Genomic DNA, 20,765 nt, shown 5'->3' with positions numbered 1-20,765 from the left:
TACGGGTACTGGGGTGGCAGCATAGATGACACTGCCGCCTCTGTCTCAAGCGCTCCGAAAGGTCCTTCAATAAGCACCCTTGCTACTGGCAGACACACGCTATGAGCTTCCACGGCTTGCTTGATCCACGCGCACTCGCCCGTGAACATATGGGGTTCTACGTAAGATGGGTGAACTACATCCATGGTAGCTGCGGAATCGCGAAGCACTCGGCACTCTTTCCCGTTCACGAGGAGGTCTCGCATGTAAGGCTCGAGAAGCTTCATGTTCTCGTCAGTGCTGCCTATTGAAAAAAACACAACTTTTGGTGTTGTTTCCGGACACTGCGCCGAAAAGTGACCCGGCTTCTGGCACGTATAACAAACGCGCGCTTGCCTCATCTCGAACCGCTTTCTGCGTTCGGCTTCGGCTGCTGCCGTCTCCTTAGGTTCGGTCGCACTGCTTCCACTCGCATCCGCACTACGCGTGTTCCCCTTTGCTCTCATGGGTGTGAACTTCGGCCTCTCAAACTTCGAGCCAAATTCACCCTTTTGACCGTCCTTAGCTCCGCGAGCCCGACGCGTCACAAACTCCTCGGCTAGCTCAGCGGCTTTAGCCACCGTACAAACGTCTGGCCTATCCAAGACCCAGTATCGCACGTTCTCCGGTAACCGACTATAAAACTGTTCTAGCCCGAAACACTGCAGAACTTTATCGTGGTCACCAAACGCTTTCTCTTCTTTGAGCCACTCCTGCATGTTTGACATAAGCCTATACGCAAACTCTGTATATGACTCACTTTTGCCTTTCTCATTTTCCCGAAACTTCCGACGGAACGCCTCCGCAGACAGCCGGTACTTTTTTAGAAGACTCGATTTCACTGTGTCGAAATCCTCTGCCTCCTCTCTATCCAAGCGAGCGACTACGTCGGCCGCCTCGCCGGGTAACAAAGTGAGCAAGCGCTGTGGCCACGTTTCCCGAGAGAACCCCTGCTTCTCGCACGTTCGCTCAAAGTTAACCAGGAACAAACCAATGTCCTCTCCAAGCTTAAACGGCCGCATCAGGTCAGTCATTTTGAACAATACGCGTTCTCCTGCACCGTGTGCCTGACTTCCATTACGAGCGCGTTCCATCTCTACCTCAAGACGCTTCATTTCCAAAGCGTGTTGACGGTCACGCTCTTGTTGCTCTCGCTCTTTCTGTTCTTTACGTTCACGCTCTTCTTTTTCTTTCTGTTCTTTACGTTCACGTTCTTCTTTTTCTTTCTGTTATTTAAGTTCACGCTCTTCTTTTTCTTTTTGCTCTTTAAGTTCGCGCTCCTGTCTTTTTGCAGTCTCCCTCTCTTCAATGGTCTCAAGGCATTCCGACAGCTCGTCATCCTCAGCCTCTAACTCAAGAATAGCCTTTATCAGTTCTGGTTTTCTGAGTTTGTCCGAGACATCCAGACCCAACTCTCTTGCAAGCTCCAACAATTTCGGTTTGCGCAACGACTTCAAATCCATGGCTGCTCTGAATGCTGCTTTCTCTACTGCTTACTATTGTCTTGCCGCAAACTAACCCGGCAGCAACGACAACCACAATTACCAGCTCTGTTTCTGACACTAACAAAAAGCCTGGCAAAGCTCAGAAGAAGAAAGTCCCGCACTCACCAAACCTCGCAGGCAGGAATTCCGCGCAGTCGTTCCGCTGCAGGCAACCAGTCGTCACACAGGGCTCGTTGCACTGCTCCCGGATCGTCGTTGAGCTGCTCAGCATACAGTCAACTGCATCTCTTTGCTGCTGGCCTCCGTTGTCGCGATCCCACCGCTGCCACCAGATGTTTGGATCGCACCGCTGGTACGATCTGTTGGGAACTCGGCGCTGACGCCCGTGGTTGTACCTGGGTCGCAAGCCCCAAGGGTAGCGTTGGCCTGGCGGCCTGGGGTACAACTGGAAGCATCCGAAGGTCCCGGCAAAGCATGATTCGACTGGTAACAACGAAACAACTTGTTTATTTTAACATCGCAAAGAGTTGGCGGTCAGGTTTGACCGAAGTAGAGAGACGGGAGAGCACTTCACTCAACAGAAGAAATCGGAGCCCTTCTTTTGGCGTCCGGGGGCAGCTGTTTTTATACTCTCGCAGTTGAGGGCAAGAAGGAACCCCTCAAAAGACGAGCACGTGAATGTACAATGGGCTAATGGTGACGCACACTGTCGTAGCGATGCCGTAGCACCATGTCGAGCACGATCTCGTAGCACCCTGTCATAGCGCTGCCGTAGCACCATGTCGAGCACGATCTCGTAGCACCCTGTTGTAGCGCTGCCGTAGCACCATGTCGAGCACGATCTCGTAGCACCCTGTTGTAGCGCTGCCGGTCGGGCACAATGACTGTAATGAGGGGATGATCCCTGCTTTCGCATCGCCTGGTTCTGGCACAATGACTGGAATGCGAGGGTGATCCGCTGCGGTCGCATCGCCGCAGTCGCGCCTGGAAACACCTGCCGATGAGCGTTGCGGTGACGACGATCGGGCCAAATGTCTGCCGCCCCTCCGCAGTCGCGCCGGCAAAACCACGTGTCGCAGGCGAAACGCAACAACGCTTTCGCTGTGCTGCGGGCGTAAGTTGAATGAATAAGTCGACGCCAATTCGGCTAACACGACCGTTTTAAAATGTTTAAACAGGAAACTAGACTTTTATGACAACTGCCTTACACTTTATATAGTAAAAACCTGGCGCCTCAAAGTTTGTAACTAAGAAGTTAAAAAATGGGATTAGTATAATTTACGATATCTTGTGTTTTACATGCGAAAACCACGATGTAATTATGAGGCACGCGGGTATGATTAGTGCAATTAGTGAACGGATTGCTTAAATTTTTTCTGGCAGGGGATGTCTGCTTGGGCTCATAAATGATGTGTAGTGCGGTGATTTCAATAACTTTGGAAGACTTTTCTTTTTAATGTGTTCGAAGCAAAAAAAAAAAAAGCACTGTATATACTTTCTTTAATCAACCGCGTGTCACTCGTAGCCGCAATAGAAGTCGCAATGCAGTTCGCACAAAATTTCAAAACTGTTCCTTCCGGCCGTGATTTCTCGCGGGTCAATGCAAGAAACTGACGCTACATTTCAGCAATCCCTCTAAAAGCGCAGAGCTATTTAAAGAAAAAGAACACGTACTCTGCAAAGCTTCTTGCTTGGATTAATTCCTTTAGCACCAAGATAAATTTCCCTAGATGGAATCCCCGTAACAATTCTTTTACAGCATCCCCATTAATAACACTGCGGGAAAGAAAATTGTCAGCCAGTGGATAGAGCGTATCTGTTTTCGTCGAGTTAACTGCGACGTTCACGTGCGTCTCATAGGGCGGAATGCACAAAGATACTCTTCCGCAAGCACTCTTCGCGGTTGGCCGCTCTGCTTTGTTAATAATTATTCCCAGCATATTAACATTGGCTGGAATTTGCGGACTCTTGTAGCGTAAGAGCTGTTTGTGAATACGGGCCCTGGTGCTTCCAGAGCGTGTGAAACACAGCAGAATATGCCTAATGTGACACAGTTGAACCCGCACGCTCTTACGGACAACTCGCACGTATGTCTATGTGGTGCCTTTTGTGCGCCCGTTATCTCAAGCTGGTGGAACACGGAGCGTATCATTGTAGAAAAATTGGTCAGATTTGAGAAGGATGACGTAAGATGTTCGGAGAGAAATCACTGGATAAGTAGAATACAAGATAAACGTACATCAGAGCCCCACGGGCTCGCTAAAAAGACATGGAAACAATTTTGTTGTGAAAATTCAAGGAGATTACATTATCCTTTTGAGCCTAGGGCTGGGTGCTTGAGGAATCAATGCTTCAGGGAATAGTTTAACAAAGTACATGATATTTGCCGCGGCTTTATGTAAGCCAGCAAAACGTTAGAACATATTTGAATAAACGTAAAGTGTACTTCGCCTCAGCCCCTATTGTACGAGCCCAACACGGAGAGAGAGAGAGAGAGAGAGAGAGAGAGAGAACTTTAATGAGCACCAGCAGTTCAGTAGGCTGGGCCTAGGCCTCCCACGATGGGACGTCGAGGTCTTGCCTCTTCGCCGCTTCGTAGGCCTGCTGGGTCGCCCAGAGTTGGTCGTCGAGATGGGAGCTGCGCAGGGCGGCGTGCCATCTCGACGAGAGGGTCACGGGATTAAGCTCTTGGTATTGATGTTTGCATTCCCATAGCATGTGGGGGAGTGTTGCCGATTCAGTTTTACAGACCTTGCACGTCTGGCTCGGGTAGATGTCGGGGTATATAGTGTGATAGCGTGTGAGGTAGGGGTATGTATTCGTCTGTAACAGGCGAAGGGTGGTTGCCTGTGCCCTGTTTAACTTGCGGTGAGGGGTGGGGAAGGTTCTTCTTGCGAGGTAAAATGACTTTACAAGGTCGTTGTATCTTGTAAGGCGGTCGCGTCCTGCGGGTGCACCTGCACCGTTTCCGGCACGGTTGACTAGTCCTCGTGCTACGGAGTGTGTAACCTCGTTGAGGTTGGTGAGGTGCGGGTGGACAACACCGGCGTGTGCTGGGATCCAGACGAGGGTGATTTGATTTTCAGACGAATGCGGGGCTTGTCGTAAGATACGGAGTGATTGATGAGAAATACGATATGCAAAACGTAGCAAGAAGCAAGAGGAAGCTGCGAGACGGATAGGAATATATGGTGATATATATACGAAAACGTGAAGAAAATTCACATATGCTTCTCTTTGCCAATGCTACACCTGTCACCACCATGGCATAGAACGTGTCTATATATCTATCTAATATCTATATATGCCTATGCGTTAGTGATGCCGGAAGGCTCTGCTAAACGCCCCTACTGAAAGTGTTTAAAGGCCATCACCCTGCCCCATTGCAAAATTGGGTTATACACTGAAAGTTGCAGGGGACTTTTACTGCAAGGAAATTCCAAATTTATTCTATGGAAAGATAAATGATAAATTGAAATGCCGTGTTGCCTTTGTTGCAGGGAGGCAAGCTTCACTGCCAACGTGAGCACTTTCCCGCTTTGCTTCGACTAGCGCCCTCGAACGACATTGCTGCCATGTCTTGTGTCATAAGAGGGATGAGGGATGAGGGACGCCGTCACGTTTACGTCATGAGCCTTTTATCCCCTTCCAAATAATTAATTATGGAAGTTTACGTGCCGAAACTACGATATAATCACAAGGACCACCGTAGTAGAGGATCCTGATTGATTTCGTCCACCTGTGTTTCTCGCGCACCCAATGCACGGTGCACGGGAGTCATTGCATTTCGACCCCAACGAAATCCGGCCGTCGTCGCAGGGATTTGATCCTCGGGCAGCACAACTCCCAAAGATTTTCCTCCCCTCTTCCTTTTTAGCTGCGTGACTCATTTCCAGTAGTGGTGTCGCGCGTTCTAGATCAGCTGATATAGAGAAGTCACGTGCCATACTCGGTGATATCGCCGGCATTGCGTCTTGCTGTAGAGGCATTTATGCGTCTGACCTTAATTCGCCAGCTGCAAGGGCGGATTCCTCGACGAGGAGGCCGCGCGGGGTTCTGTTTGAAAGTACGGCGGCTTAATAACCGTCAAACGGCGCCGTGCATGTGTTCGATGATTCGCTAACACAATTGCTACTGGGTGATCTATGCGTAGCACGCTTGTCTTTCTGCAATGCCCAAGCCTGCTGAGGGGCACTTTATGCATGCTGTAGCCGTATTTTACTCAGCCGAAATGCTACACGCAGCGTGTTAGATGCAGTAAACAATAACAATTAGTGCTTCGGCTTCCTTTCCAAAGCTTTACAAAGGCCTCGTAGTGGGAAGATCAGGAACAATCGTGCAAGTACACGAGCGCTGTTACATTACATTTAAAAGACATTCTACGTATAAACACACGCGCACACCAATAATAAAACTTTATTTTAATTTAGAAATTTCGGACAGTAACCTAATGTAATGAGTATGTGTGTTGGATTTATAAACCGTGGGCTACTAAGGCGGTATTGCCATTTGCTTCTGCCCACTCAAAGCTAGTGAAAATGACCATAGCCATCATCTGCCTTGCGAATGCGCTTGAAATATCTTAGGCAGAATTCGCAAAGGTTTTATTTCGCAAGTGCCTTTGCCATTCACTGGTCGCCTTCGCTAAATATCATGTCCAGTAAAAGGACTGGCTAGCTTTTTCTCTTACGAACAATTCGACTGGCTAGCAATTTCTCTTACGAACAAGAGCATTTTCTGAATGTAAGAACCCTTGTCCCCAACATTATCAGGAGGTCTCTCAAGATCACATTGACAGATTGCGCTTCGCAGGGTGCCCTGACCAGTTGCTAGTCTTTGCCATGGAAGAAATCCTCCGAAAAGTTCTTAAACTGAGAGTAGAAAGTCCTCCAACAGAAAAAAAAGATATCAAGAAAAATAGCAATGCTCCCGTGTGTTCGCAGTCTCCCCAACCTAAAAAAAAAATGCACAGCGTACAGATGTTAATGTAGTGGTTTCGCCATCTCGCAAACTGGCTTCTCTGTGTCGCAGTACATACCTTGCGGGAACTCGCGGTATGGTATGGTATGAAGAACTTTATTTAGGTCCTGAGGGATCAGTCTGGGGACTGATGCGGGCAGCTCCCACGTCGGCACAGAGAGGCCGAACCCCTCTGCCGTCACACGGGTCCTCTGGACAGCCCTGAATTGGTCCGCCAGCACTTCACTGTGCAGCATCCGCTGCCACCGCTGTTCACCTCGAGAACCACCACCGGCCAACGCCAAGCAGCGCCACAGCATGTGTTCTAAATCGGGCAAACCCCCACACTTACTGCAATAGACTGAAACCCCGCAGTCCGGATTAATTTTATTCATGATGACCGGGTTAGGGTACGTTCGTGTCTGCAGAAGCCTTAATGTAACCGCCTGTGGCCTATTTAATTTAGTCACGAAATTGGATTTAACTGGGTTCTCAGTGGTACTGCCATAATTCAAAATGAACGGGTTGACGAACTCGCAAAACGTTGCCATGACTATGTAAAAAAAAAAATCATCATCATTCCGCTGTTCAGCCAACGAAGTTAGAAACGTAGCCAAAAGATCAGTGTTGTGTGCTGTAGGCTCTCGACAGAAATTCGACGCATATGAAAAGATACCACGAAATATAGAAACCTTGTTTCACTGCTTTCGCCTTGGTTTGGCCTACATTAAAAACTCTTCCTCTTCAACATCCACCGTGCAAGCTCTCAGTCGTGTGCTTGTCGCAGTGGTGGACGAGCACAGCCCACGTGTTGCTGGAATGCATCTTCTGTGCCCAGCAAAAGCAACAGCAGCGCTCCAAACTTAGGGCTCTGGGCAATCCTTCTGTGTCACTTGGGGCGATAATTGGAGCATGGCCAGTTAGTGGCCTTCAAAATACAGCTTTTAGTGCAGTGGAATAAATTTTATTTTATAAGTGCGGACATCTACTCGGAACACTAGCGGCATTTTATGCATTGATTCGCTTTCGTTGTTGATGTTTCTCGTTTTCTTTTATTTTTGTATTTTTTACAGCAAGCTTTGCATAAAAATTCATATTTTGCATAGAAATGAAATGCAGTCGCCGGAGCCGCATTGCTTCCAACCCCTTGAGTTGAAGCCCATTTAACCTTACCTACGTACAGTTTAGCAAAATGTAAGCATCATACGCATCCCAACCCTAGTTTGGCATGTGCAGTAGCGTTAGCAAACAATATTTCACCATCTTGCGGTAAACATGGAGTTAGATAAAATGGCAGATGTGTTACCGGTAGTCCGAATGAGCATAAGTGCAACCTTAGGAGAAAGAAAATAATGGATTAGACAGTCATTATTGACAGCAGTATGGCTGTGGTTCGGATTTGAGGCACAGACATTCTCCATATAGGCATTACTATCGGTTTACAAAAGAAGTCATTGAAGCAAGTGAGATTCGTCGCTTTGGAGCAAGACGTCACTGGCACTATCCAGTAAGGCGTTATATAATCTGGCCAATAACTGGCGGTACAGTGACATGCCATCATTTGACATCAGTATCAGTTCGATTATTTTTCCGTGCCGTTTGATTTTGGTATGTTTATATATGATATATAGCTTATATAACCCTGCAAGTCGGTGCTTTGTGCGTCCTTTTCAGTCCCTGTTTTTCTTTGCGCTGTTCTAAGTTCAAAGTTTTCAGCCAACAAGCCCAATTTTTTACGTTAATAATAATGACATGCTAAGTACTTAGGCTGTGCAGGCTCGAAGCTTGCTTACAACTATCGAGGAGTATATATATATATATATATATATATATATATATATATATATATATATATATATATATATATATATATATATATATATATATGTGTGTGTGTGTGTGTGTGTGTGTGTGTGTGTGTGTGTGTGTGTGTGTGTGTGTGTGTGTGTGTGTGTGTAAAGACAGGCATAAGTTCATTAGTCAAGAGTGCGGTAGGCTACCCAGCTCTGGGGGAACGGAGAAGGGAAATAGCAAGAAGGGAGAGAGCAGGCGGGGGACAGACGTGCACGGGCAGCACTACTTAGTCAGAGGCGCTCGCACAAGCCACGCGTTCTCAGAAAGCAAAAAAGTGTCTTCACTGTCTACTGAGCCGATGATAGGTGGGGACAATGTTGTAGTATTGTCTGTTCACTGAGAAGACGATCACCAAGTTTCCTGAATGCGTTGGACATAGAATTGAAGGCAGGGGCACAATAGGTCGTCAATGTTCCCCTCGCAGCCGCAGACATCACATGCAAGACTGTCAGCCATTCCAATTAGTGCTTAATAAGCTTTCGTGAAGGCAACTGGCATCTACAACCGACAAAGAAGAATCGCTTCGCGTCGGGGTAGTCCGGCCGGAGGTCCGAGTTGTAGCGAATGGCAGTCTGTGCAGTCTGGCGCACCTTGAATGTGCGCTATTCCTTTCAGCTAACGAGAATGTGCGTGCTAGAATGCGAAGTTCTCTGGCAACTTCTGTCCTTGAAAGAGGAATAGGGATACAGCGGTCTTCTTGGTTTGATGTCCGAGCTGCCTTACTGTGTCATCACTTCCAATGATAACACAATCACCTATAGTATCTAGTGAAAAGAGATACCATGGCATTTTTATCTCAAGCCTGGATAAGTTTCACTATTTCTGAGTTCTGTGATCGAATTGAACAATCTCTCCTTTTCTTTCATAACTCACCATCTCGCCTGGAGGAGCATGCTAGGTCTGTCGCTAGGCCAACCTCTCATGACATCGTTAAACTTTCTTCCCAAGACATACCTTATTTTACAGTGTGAATATTGTGTAGGGTATTTCATAGATATACGGCAATGCTCAGTGACCTTGGGTGTGTAAACGACGGCAGCGTCACTGAAAAGTTGCCGAGGCCCTCTAATTGTAAGTGGATGTAAGTATTAATTCTGCGTAACCGTGGATGTCGGAAACGGATGCCGGCGCTTCACCTTACAGTCCATGTATGGCCTTTTCCGGCATGCACAATTGGGCAATCACGAAGTGCTAAACTTTCCACTAATTTGCCGAGGCCACTCTCTCACTCCATAGTGATTTATGCAGAGACATTACTGCATGCGTAAAATATTGCTGCATTTTTGTGAAATGCAGGTCTTTCAAGAAATAAAGACACCGATTGAGTTACATGCACGTGCAGCTGCCTGCCTATAGCTGAAGGAGAGCTCAACAGCTCATAAAAGCAGTATGTTGACTTTCTTAAGCAGGGAGTAGGAAACAGTTCCGAGCGCCATCTGCCAAGATTGGTAGGCTTATAAGTGTGCGTTGGAGGACATAATCTCATGAAGTATAGGAAACACGAAGGACTGGGGTTGACCGGCTCTGTTGCAGAGCCGGGAACTAAACGACCATTTACCCTGTGCCCACTCGCCAAGTGCAACAGGACCACGAAACGCTCGTTAACGCTGTGCGTAGATGCGATATGGGGAAAGGGGGGCTGCGGGATGAAAGGTCCGCTTCCTATAGTCCCAAGCCAGCCCAGACCGGAGAGGGGGGGGGGGGGTGCTAAGACATACACGGTGACGTAGGGGGCAGCGGAAGGCGTTCCTCCAGGGAGGGACAGTGCGCCACTGATTCGGCCTTCCTTCCGGTTGCTCTCTCGACAGGCCTGGCGGGCTTCGAATGGTCGCCGACAATGAGGTCGCGAGCCCCGCACAAATGTTTGCTTCATAATCGACTCGGTCGGAGCCCGATGCCGCGGCCATTTGCCGGCACGTTGTGCACCCTCCAACGGCGGCTTGTACAAATCGCTGCCGCTGGTGGCTTGAGGCCTCCACCGGTGGTTCTCGCTCGCTTGATCAGAGACGAACCCGCTGCCGGTTCGCCTCGCTGCACTCTGCGAACATTCTCTCCGCCGCCCGCGCGCTGTCCCGCCGATCCCCCGGGAAAAAAGAAAGAAAGCGAGTGGCGCGCACGCGGCTGTTTCTTCTCCGCTGCCCCACGTTCCAAGCTTGGCTCCTAAGTCGCTGGCGCCCGACAGCAGCGTGCCCATTTAGAGCGGTGATTTATCGAAGGCCTCGACCCTTAAGCAAGCGTGCACAATCTGTTCAAGGACAATGGTTTTCATTCATGCCAAGAACTTTTGACGCGAATGTTCGTTCGTCGCACTTTGCTGGGGATATGTTTCTGCGCCCTAGCAGTTTGAACAGTTCGCTTCACCCGTCCGGCTTTTGCTCTCGGTTGCTGTGTGCTCGGAATGATGTTCAAGTGCTTTTATTTCGGAGTTCACCTGGAAGCCGCTCCTCTCGTTATTTACGTCAATTCCCGTTCAAAACACGTCACTGACTGCGGGATGTCTGGAAATTGATAAATGTTTTCAGTCTGCGATGTAGCTTATCGTGTAAGCAAGACAATGTCTCGAGTCACGTCGCGCGCCCGATACTAGCGTACGGGCGCCCTTGAACGCGGGAATCGTGCAGCAGAGGGCTCGCGTCGTTCGGACCTGCGCGTTGCTCGGGGTTGATCCGAGCAAATGGCGATGGTCCACCGCCACTCCTTGTGGTTCATGTTTGCGGCATGAACGGTGCTTAGTTGCACTTTTGTTGTGAATGACTGATTTTCAGTTACTTATAACTGAATTGCTAATGCGCTGAACTGTTAAATGCAGCGTACGCATGAACATCACCGATAACACCTCGTCAGTAGCGATCTTACTCGTATATGAGATTTGTTCTGAAATGTTGCAATAATGGGTACAATTGGTCCGCAGCTCGATGGGGAGAGACATTACAATTTCGGCCAACAAATTAAATTCCGGAGTTACGTGCCGGAACCACGATGTGATTATGAGGCACGTCGTAGCGAGGCACTCCGGATTAATCTTGGCTACGTAAGGTTCTTCACCGTGCACTTAGATTTAGATCTAAGTACACGAGCCTTTTTCAATTCACCCCCGTTGATATGCCGTCGCCTCGCCCGGGATCGAACCTGTGACCTCGAGCTTAGCAGCGCAACCTGCCAGTAAGCTACCACGGCGGGTCGATATTTTGACATAATTGCCACTGCAGAACAGGCAGTCACGTGGCGGTCACATGACCCCTTACCCATTACTTCGATGCCCGGCCGCCAAGCACTTCCTTCGCCGCTGCTCGCTGGATTAAGTTATATGCTATGAATAGTTATAGTTGTTAAGTAAGTTATGAGCAAGCGCCAAGCTTTATTCACCACGCAATGTTGTGTTCACAGAAGATGCTGCTTCAATTGACAATGGTACTGCGCCTGACGAAAGTGCCGCTGTTTCCACATAATGAAATGCTACATGTATGCACGAGGGCTGTTTGTTTCTTTTTCTTCAGGTTTGTGCGAATGCCTCGTTTGAAAGGCTTCTTCCATCCCGGACGTCTTCTTTGAATCATCCAAATGTAAGTGATTTTAACTATACTTAAGCTTATACCTTGACAATTCTCTTGCTGAGCACCAGGTCGCAGGTTTGATTACCAGTCAGAGAAAACGGCCGTATATTGATGGGGTGAAACCTGTGAGGTCAAAATTATTGCGGGAGCCCTCTATTACAATGTCCCTCATAACCTAAAGTGCAGTTTGGGGAATTTAATGTCCCCAATTCAATTTAAATCTTTGTAAGTAATAATTATTAGTTGTCGACAACTACAGATTTTAGTAATGTGAGACAGTCGTCGCATAAACCCGCGGTACAAATATAATGAATACTGAGGGACGATCACCGGGATAATGCTGAAGTTATCCCCGATTTATTTTCATGCGAACGTCATGTAGAAATCGTAGCGTGTCCTTGTGGATAATGTTTCTAGTTTCAGCGTAAAGCACTGGTCACCTTTCCACATTGACGTGAGTTAAAAAGGAAAGAGAGAGAGAGAGCAAGGAGAGGAAAGGCATGGAGGTCAACCAGACGAGCGCCCTGTTTGCTACCCTACACTAGGGGTAAGGGAAAGGAGCAATACAAAGAGGAAAAGAGGGCGAGAGTCACAAAATGGAAAAACTCAACAGAAAGGTTAGGTGATGCTCGCGAAGACTATAGTTACTTACTAAAATGTCAAAAATGTTATTTTTACCAAGAAAAACCTCGGCTTGAATTCACCGCTCCACGCATCAAACGGCAACTTTTGGCGCCTGTTGCTTCTGCTCGTACTAAGCGCCATCAAGCAAAATATTTGCGTTGAAGTTTGACGAAGAGCGGATTTCTCAGACGTGGGCAGTCCTTCGTAAGGCACCGAACAGCGTACCGCTTTCATCAGTTGGAGACGCCACAGCAAATATGACAAACGCAGATAACGACAAAGTACTTTCCACGAAGAGATTGCTTCATTTAGGCACCTGATATTCCAATCATTTGAGGCTGGTTGATTAATTCGAATAAGATTGGAAACACTAGAGATAATCGCACTCTGCATTAAAGGGACACTAAAGAGAGAGAGGGGAAAATTATATTGGCCTGTGTTACTAAATTACTGTTCTATAAGCCAGAAACGCCACTCCTGCCCCAATGACAGAGACCCGTGGTAAGCCAGAAAAGACGCAAAAAAGGAAAGACGGCTGGCGACGCTGCGTGTAAGGCCCCGCATGAGCTCTGCATGACATCGGGAAATTTGACCGCGTCTCTGCCACGTCTTAGTGAATAATTTATCAGTAAAAGTTGACTGCGCTCTGTCCCAAAGGAGCCAAGAACTGAACGTGACAAGCTTCGAGAACTTCCACTCAATCAACGTGTTGCAAATACAAAAATCAAAACAAAAATAAAAATAATATAGTTTGACATCTGTGACGCCACACTGACGCACCGGGTTGTTTTCAGTGCGGAAGTTCTAAAAAACGCGCCGTGGTTGCTCAGTAACGATGGTGTTGGGCTGCTGAGCACAAGGTCGCGGGATCGTATCCCGGCCACAGCGGCAACATTTAGATGGGGGAGAAATGCGAAAACACCCGTGTACTTAGATTTAGGTGCACGTTAACAAACCCCAGGTGGTCTAAATTTCCTGAGTCCTCCACTACGGCGTGCCTCATAATCAGAAAGTGATTTTGGCACGTAAAACCCTCAATCTAATTTTTTTATGTTTAAAAAGAACCAACTTTTACCTTCATTATTTACTCTAATATTCAACCTATTATTGCGATAATAACGGCAATACAGCTATCAAACAGTGCTCTATCAGTATAAACTGATTTAGTGCCCCTTTTTCCAGAGCCCGCATTCGAAACTATTTCCGGCGATTAATTTCGGACTCTGGTGCCACTGCAGTGCCGGGCGCGTGCGCCGAGCGTTGGGATAGAAAGCTACGACGTGCCCCACTTGGGGGGAGGGGGAACTTGACGTCCCACGACTCCCTGGGAGCTAATCGACTCGCCAGGCACCGGTGGCGCGCATCCGCCGTCGCCTGCCCGAAACAAGACAGGTGTCAGACCGGAAGGCGACCCGACAAATGCGCGTCCACTTCGGCCGTCTGGTTGGTTCTGGTCACAGTTTTCGAGTGCACGTACATAGGCCTGCTTAACATGGCTCGCTGTGAAAACGTGAAACACGAGGAATCCTCTCCCACTTTACTGTAAGCAAGAAGCGCTGCCAAGCTTGGTCGGTTTTCTTTTCGCACCATATATTGACTATCCTGCGCACGTCAAACATACCGGGGAAAAATTCAAGACAGAGAGCAGCAACATAGGAAGGATGCGCGGCTGGTACAGGGGCTCGCTTCAATATAACGATTAGTTGTTGTAGAAATCCGAGCGGAAACTTTACTAAATGTTTCAATAGCTTTATTATCACTCAATCAGGTACTAATAAATTTGTACTAATAAATACTTAATTGTAGTCGATGACAAATTGGACTCCATCTTTTATTAAATTTTATCTTGACCTTGAGTCGATTTTTTGGCATATGTAGGAGAGGCTGTCGTAATGATAATGTTGGCTGCAGTTTCTCGCCTAGCCAATCAATACAAAGTTGGCTGGCTCAAGCAAACATACCAGCAAGACAGCTTATTAAAATAAAATGAAAACTAAACAATGAACGCACTAATGCACAGTTCACAGACAGTTCAAATTAACACATTGCATGTCACAACACACGCAATTTACACGGCAAGTAATGACAGGCTGTGAAACATAATCTCAATATCAGTTGTGGTGCAGTCTCTTGCAGTTCGCGTGTAGTTCTCATTGGGAAAGTACTGGGAACATAGCTTGTGACGTAACCTAGTGCATATGTTGTATTGTAGACCTTGTGGCTTGAACCAGAGCAATGCTTTTTTCTTAGTGATAGCAGCATTTCGCCTAGAATGTGCAATTTTCTGCTTTTCTTTCTGTAGGACCATTATAGTTAGACTGCGCCAGGAAATGCTCGAGCTTTTCCTCATTTTACACACTCGGCTCTGGCGTTTTGGCACAGAAACACAAAACGTTGTGTGCATAGTGCCCAGATTTAGTCGACGCACTGCTGTTTCGTGAGAATATAGCTCACCGTTGGAGGAATCTCAACTTGTAAAGTTAGATCCATCAATACAATACATATAGTTTCTAACACGGTGCTCGAAAAACGTATCTCTTGATAGAGGGGCTGACGTCTGACGCAAGGCTTATGTATTAGTATAGGCTCAGTATCGGTTCAGAAGTATAAGCTTGGGAACGATCTTGCTGTTCGTGTGAATAACTGCGAGTCCTTATTGGTTAAAGGGCGGAAATAATTATTCTTTGTTGTATTTACCTTTTGCCATCATCGTCAACTTCAGACATTCGTAGTTAGCTTAACGCACTTCTTACTGCTAAGACTAATGAAAATGAGAATGTCGTAATTATGGGTGATATTATTATAAATATTCTTGGCGACACTCATCCACGCTGCCGTGATTACACTGTTTTAGTATGTTGTTTTCAGTTATGAATTACGCTTCATACTCTTCCTATTTTTTAGTACTTCCTGGATTCTATAGCACCCTTACTGATGACGTATTTTCGAGTTTCATTTCCCATAACCTGGAAGCGATCATTACCGATCATTACTCATTGTTGAATAAAGAGAAAATCAGACATCCAGGTGGGTTTCCGCAGAACTGCTACGTCAATTACTGATTGTTCTTCCGTTTTCAGTACGATGTGGTAAAGATTGCTACTCTTAAAAAAAAAACGCTACCTAAAGGACCCCTCACCAGGCCGCATAAGAAATTTTCGTTACACGCTGGAAGTTGTTACGTGTTCTTTAGGAAACGTTCTGTCACAAAAATTTTTCAAATCGGCTCAATAAAAGCAGTGTCGCGAACCCATGATTTCGGAATGCGAGCTTCACCGCAAACATAGACGCTCTCTCCCCTTGCCCCGTCCAGCCTCCTCAAGCGAAATTCCTTCCCTGCGTTCCCCCATGCCGAACCTCGAAGATCGCGTGACACATACGTCACGGGCCCCGCCTTCATGTTTTTTTTTTCTCCTGGCTTGTTTTGTTCTTTTTTCGGCGCTGTGCACTTTTGCTGACGGCGTCGCGCGCGAGCTGTTGTGATTAGAGTGTTTTAGTTGAGCGTTTTTACGGTATGCTCCGCTCCGAATTGCCCCGCTAAGCCACAGTGGAGCGGCAGCCAATTTTCCCGTTTTAGTTACGCGTTTAGCGTAGCGGAGAGGACCTGCCTAGAGTTACTGTATGTGCTACCGCAGGTAGCAGAGTTGCGCGTCTGTTTCATCCCGCCGCTAGCGCCTCTATTGACAGAACGTCATCACGTGGTAGCCAAGCAACCGTGCATTGCGGAGAAGCAGATGTTCGGGCCAATTTTTGTATTTCCCGACGCCGCCGCTGCAGCGAACTGGATTGACACAAGTTATCGCCAGTCAAATTCAAATCTAATCCGGCCGATCTTGCTGTTCGCTGTCCACGTGCGTGCTAGCTGCGTAGCAACAACGCAACGTGCGCAGCGCACCTCACGTTTGTTTCCGTCGGCCTGCCTCGTGACACCTTACTGCAGTAATTGTTGTTCTTCCTTTGTAAAACTAGTGAAGGGTGTTCAGGTAAAGACACCTGAACAAACAAATTTTCAGCCAACTGCCTATTGCGTCAAGTGTGTATGAGATGAAATTGCTTGACTAACAGCTACGTGCTTTTTGGGCTGTGCTAAAAAAATTCACAGCTGGAATATTAAAAGCTACTGCAAGTCTGGATTTTTTAAATAAAGGAAGCACGTAGAGTTATACAGAAGATTTAGCTGGAATTACCAGTTTTCTGCATGTGATGCACCACACTGCTTTCACAGAAGTGTCGTAAAAAAGCCAGCTCACATTTTCATGATTATGCACTGCTTGGGTTGTTTCTGAATATGAAAGAGGTTACTACTAAGTAAAGATATTTAATCTACTACAGCTTATGTGAACCAGGATGCAAGAGGAATGAATGTCGTCATTTAACATATGGTAAGGGCCTAACTGTGTTTTGAATTATTCCCTATAATGTAGCTATGTCAATCATGTGAGAAAAACTTTCGCTACACTCCCACAGAAGGCTACTTTTGGAATCCCTGCAGTGAAAAGGCACATAATGAAATCACACTTGCAGGTGTAGCTGATATCCATTGCTTGCTGGTAGATGGATATGTTCCTACACAAGATCTAATGGGGTACCAGAGTCGAAATAGCAATGGTTGGTCATTGATTCACCAGTAATATTTTAGACTGGCTACATGTTGAGAGCTGTGGCACATAAGCAAGTATGAGCCTCATTATATTTAGTACAGTTCCCTTTGTAAAAGAGCACCACTTGATAAAGCTCACTATATCAAAATATTTGCACGCCATATACTAGAGTTTGTTTTTTCTCTGAAATTCGCATTGTGATTTTATTGCTAAAATAAGAGGTAGTTGCCGCTCGGTGCTTTTCGTTACTGTTTACATGCTAAAAGAGCACTGCACTGCTCTTAGTAGCGTATTTATCTCTGATGAAACAAAACCTGAGTGCCAAGCAGTATTCAAGCGAAGGAAAGTTATTAAAGTATCTGATTGTTTACCTGAATTACTAAAGTTTGTCCAGTTTTTAATACGCTATCTTATTTCGAACCTTATACTACCTTGCGAAGTAGCTTTTTCGCACGAAAATTTTGTAGGATTTCCGGAATCTATAAAATAACATCACCATATTCCCTAAGTTTATTCGGTGCGATCTAATCGTTACCGTCGCGGTTCACGAATGCTGCATCTGATCGGCGTATATAGAATACACAATCTATTCTAGATACGCGAGCGCCCATACGTTATTAGGGCGGAAAAAGTGCACAGGTGAATGCAACTAAAAGAAACTAATATACGCGCTGCATATTACGCCACGCGCTAAAAAAGGGCAGCGCCTTCTTCTTCACAATCTAATCAAGTCAGCTGTTTCGATGCGCTTTGTTTGCGATTTGGCGGAAAAGCGGTGCACAAGCGATGCAAAAGCGCCCACGGTCGAGGGACGATACGCTAGGCATGTCGCCTGCAAAAACGGAGTGCGGCTTCGCCGCATAGACTTGGTTGCTTCTCAGGCAAGATGGCGGACCTACGCGCAACTCTGCTACCTACGGTAGCATATACAGTAACTCTAGACCTGCCGTAGTTGCAGCGCCCTCTGGCCAAATTCAGGGTAATTTAAGCGCCGTCTTGGAGAACGCCACGTGATAGCCAGAGCGCGTGCTTTGCCGTCCAGTCCAATCCTTTCTGACGTCAACGCTAGCCAACGCGCTGCGCAGCACGCTCTGCACGGGCAGCTTGTAAGCGTACCGTGTTTGTCGCTCCGGTAACCTGCAGGTAACCACAGGCGGTCAAAATTAATCCGGAGTCCCCCACTGTAACGGCGTGCCTCATAAGGAGATTCGGCGCGTAAGACCCCAGAATCTAATCTAATCTAATCTTATCTAACACGCGTAGCAACTTCACGACTACCATGAATCGTAAGTCAGTAAGACTGGTTATGAATTCAAGGAACTATTCTCTTTTGAACATAAACACTGGTGAGGTGAACTAGTGAACTAAATTGGTCTGGCTTTGTATTTACTAATTATTTAGATATCACGAACGCAATCTATGAGTTTTTCTGCCGTCTTATTGCTAGACATGCGGTCACCCTTGAGCCGTTGTTCAAAGCCGTATCACTTTTTACTGTACGTTCGAATAAAGTTTTATCGCGGATCATTTAAAGGTAACCAGCGCAGATGCTGACGTAATTAATTTCGCTAACGTAAAAATAATAGCTCATTTTATTTTTATTACTTTCTGACATATCATCAATCTCGCATTCAGGACAGGAACACTTCTAGCACAGCTAAAGAAGGCAGAAAACCCGATACACTAAGAAGGCGACAAAACGTGCGCTAATAATGGTCGACCAATTTCAATACGGCCTTTCTTCAGCAAAGTAATAAAGATGCACTGAAAAGCCATTGAGTAAGTATTTATGAAATTTAATAAATTGTCACTTAATCTGGGATCAAGCCGCCTACTCTTATGATTTTGCTCTACTTTGCTTTTCTAACAAAGTTAGGCATGCCGCTGACAGAGGCAATTTGCTGGTGCTTTATTAACGACTTAATCAAAGCGTGCGGCATCATAGCATTTTGTTTGTTAAACTTATTTGCATCAGTGTTCTCGGGCTTGCATTAACTCTAATTAAACTCCTTCGATCTAATAGGCGGCGAGCTGTTTATATTAATCCAGGTCTATTAAATTATTTACTAATTCAGAAAGGTTTACCCAAAGGGTCAATTCTCAGTCCTATGTTATTTGTTATTTCAGTACTAATCAAAAGTACTTAATTAATTCTGAACCACTCTTTTACGCTGATGACCATTACGATATACTTCCTGCTTCTTTTACACGAAGGCTAAACAATGACCTCAATAACGTATTAGTATGAAACCGCTGCAACTCCCTTCGAAATTCTTATAACTCTTATACTTATAACTCTTACAATTCTGATAACTTCCTTAGAAAAGACTTATAATATTCTATTATGGTTATAAAAGCGTTGCACGCGCCTCGGCCGTTGCCCATACATCTAAATTTATGTAATTGGCCAGTGTTCAGATTGTGGGGTCGCGTGCACTTTATATTCATGTAAAGTACAACATTCATATCTCCAAGTTGCTGCGTAAAACAGCTCATGAAGTGAGAATACTGCTCAGGGCATCACATTATTATATATATTTCGATATTTCGAAATTACCTCGCGTTATATCTTGCGCGTATTCAGAGGCACTTACTGCACTTTGATGTGGTGCATACCTACGCACATGTAATGCAATTACGGCAGGTGCAAAATAAAGCGACCATAATTCACACATTCAGTGCATTTTGTAGCCGCGCAATTCTCATCTACTTCGAGGTTACCCCAAAATTAATACCTGCCCAAATGGACCAATTTACTCCTGCCATCACATTCTATAAATCAGTTGTTAACGCAATGACATGTAACTTATTAGGAAGAGTTTAGCTTTTTAACAATAATCAGACTAGATTCTTATTCAGGCCGGAACACTGCTAAGGGCACGGTAAAAGGTGAAGGCATACATAGAAAAGAACACGTTGCGACACCATTGAGTACGTGTGACTAACCCTTGCCGCTATCTCTTTTACAATTTTCACGCTTTTCTGCCTTTGAAAATGCTCCCCAGTGCATTTAAATGTTTGTCTGTCGCAATAATAAATCACTTGTCAGCAGCTCAATGTGTCGTTTCCTACGTGCCTCCATCTTTGTCCGAGTCCTTAGTGCTCTTCCCACCCGAATATGAATAACCAACTAGTGCAATATAATCATGGCAGACAGACAGCCTACTTCTCTTGCATACTCTTTTCGAATTGTCTGCCCATTTACTTAAAGCAATGCTCTTCATTACTTATTTCTTGAAAGGAAGTATACTATACACTTTTTTAATTAGGCAATTACTTTTCTTCCCGCAAAATATATCTAGTAAATACTCATTGTTGCTCCGTCACATCTTACTAGAAGTTCTCGTATTCTTTATTATTCATTGCAATATCCCTCTGTTCGTCACTGTATGCAGAGTATTGACCGAACACTTCCAAATATTTTTAAAGATTGCCGGTGGCAGATAGCACAATTCTAGTCCGTGAGCTGGTCTACTCCAAGAGGCGGACATTGCTTGCACAATAAATTCAAACCCATAATCGGCTAATTAACGAGAAAACACTAATTAAGTTTCAAGCTAATTACATTACGGCAAATATTGCAATGTACAAATTCTAGCGGGTTCGGACACTGCAAGTCATATCCACTTGAATATAATTGTGTGGATGGCATCATTTACGATATATACGCCATCAAACTTTCCGTAAAAATGCGCTGGCGTTCCACTTAC

General features: G+C 45.9%; 1 protein-coding gene across 1 annotated transcript in view; it reads left to right on the top strand.

The window, feature by feature from the left end:
* The window catches only part of LOC142587313 (tachykinin-like peptides receptor 99D), an 837,205-nt gene that overhangs the window by 163,128 nt on the left and 653,312 nt on the right, over positions 1-20,765 (top strand). Inside the window, exon 2 of the mRNA XM_075698214.1 lies at positions 11,774-11,839. The gene's annotated coding sequence lies outside the window, so the exon portion shown is untranslated. The remainder of the gene's footprint in view (positions 1-11,773; positions 11,840-20,765) is intronic.

Source organism: Dermacentor variabilis, chromosome 1 (assembly GCF_050947875.1).
Source record: "Dermacentor variabilis isolate Ectoservices chromosome 1, ASM5094787v1, whole genome shotgun sequence".
Taxonomy (NCBI): Eukaryota; Metazoa; Arthropoda; class Arachnida; order Ixodida; family Ixodidae; genus Dermacentor; species Dermacentor variabilis.
The sequence above is the reverse complement of the archived record's forward strand: the minus strand, read 5'-3'. Positions and strand labels throughout refer to the sequence as shown.